Source organism: Cervus canadensis, chromosome 31, assembly GCF_019320065.1.
Source record: "Cervus canadensis isolate Bull #8, Minnesota chromosome 31, ASM1932006v1, whole genome shotgun sequence".
Taxonomy (NCBI): Eukaryota; Metazoa; Chordata; class Mammalia; order Artiodactyla; family Cervidae; genus Cervus; species Cervus canadensis.
In genome coordinates, this window is record NC_057416.1 from 6205118 (window position 1) to 6206569 (window position 1452).

The 1452-nt window shown below is 47.3% G+C and overlaps 1 pseudogene; it reads right to left on the bottom strand.

Annotated features, from left to right (window-relative positions):
- LOC122432333 lies at positions 1–861 on the bottom strand (annotated as a pseudogene).
- Between the last annotated feature and the right edge of the window lie 591 nt (positions 862–1452).

Consider the following 1452-nt stretch of genomic DNA (forward strand, 5'->3'; position numbering starts at 1 on the left):
TCATTTCTTCTTCCAGCAGCATCTTCGGCCACTCTGGGAACAATGGCCTATCTGTTCCTCCCTTGGAAGGCAGCTGATCAGAGCACACCGGCCGCTTCTTTTTTGCAGTAATACTTTTGTAACCTTCTTATGATTCTGCCATTGCCTGCGGTGAAGAAACGGAGCACACAGAAGGTTTTAGGAAGGCCGAGGTGCAAGTCCAAGGCTTTTGAAATCTCCCTAATAAGCTATATGATGCCATTCTCTGTTCTTTTATGTCTTATTCTTCTTTCTTTACCAGCTGGAGTAAAGAAGAATGTGGGGCTAGCTACTAACAATGATTCTGTGGGTTCGGCTCAGCTGAGAAAGTTGCATGACAGTAGTAGCCCTCTTGTGACCTGACACCTGGGAAGCAGGGGCCATGATGGTTCCCCAAGTCCTTAAGAGACCGAAAGACTGTACCTCCAACTGCTAAGCTAATAAAAGGGAACCTGTGCTTCTGTCCTCAGATTAAGTTCATTTTTCTTGTTGGTATTAAAGATTTACATCACTTTCTTCCTGTCTCATGAACAGGTATAACAATCCTCCCATGGAGGGATGGTTTGTGATCTGATTAGTCTCTTAAGAGTAAATCAGAAGGGATGGAGACGCTACTTTGAGCTTCTTGATGGTCTTTGTCAAGAAAAAAAAAAGAAAAACTGGTAATATCTAGTTCCCAAGCAATAAATCTCCTTTATCTAAAATTCCCAAATGAATGGAGAGGGCTGACTCTGACTGACAAATTCTCAATCCATTCAGCCCTGTCATTTCCCAGCGCTTCTTACCTGGAACAGGCAGCAAGATCATGAAGAGCAACGCAAAGAGAAGTTAGTAGACTCTCATAGCTGGCTGGCTTCCCAGCTGAGACTGGACAGGACGGTGTGCTCGCTCACTTTATAAAGGCTCCAGGTCCACAGCCACAGGGAGAAGCATTCAGCAGCAGCAATTCCTGTAATATTACAGTGATGACAATATGATGTATTTCCTTAAGCTTCATGCCAAGGTCCCTTACAAAGCAGACCATGGCCATTCCCCCCAGGAGTTAATTACAAACCTCAGGGAAACTCAGAGCCTGATGTGAGCACAGGCCTGTTCTGATGCCTCTGAGCTCTGGGTGCTTGTGTAGGGCTGGCTCATGTCTGGCTGTCTGAGACGGGAAAGACCTGCCCACTCCTGGATGCAGTCCTGGGGCATGTAGCTGGGAGCTCACCTGTGCCCACTGTGGTCTTCTAAGCTTTTGCTTCTTCCCAAAGTCCTGGGCGAGCCTGAGCCCCATCAGTCCAGTCCAAGGCTGGTGTATTCAGAATCTAGGTGTAGACTGGGGCTGGTTCACGCCCTGAGCCTGCAGGGATACGCCCCAAATGGAATCACCTTTTAAGTTGTGTGGGAGGAGAGGGAAAGTGGGTTGCATTCTAGAGACTCTGTCTTGTGTCT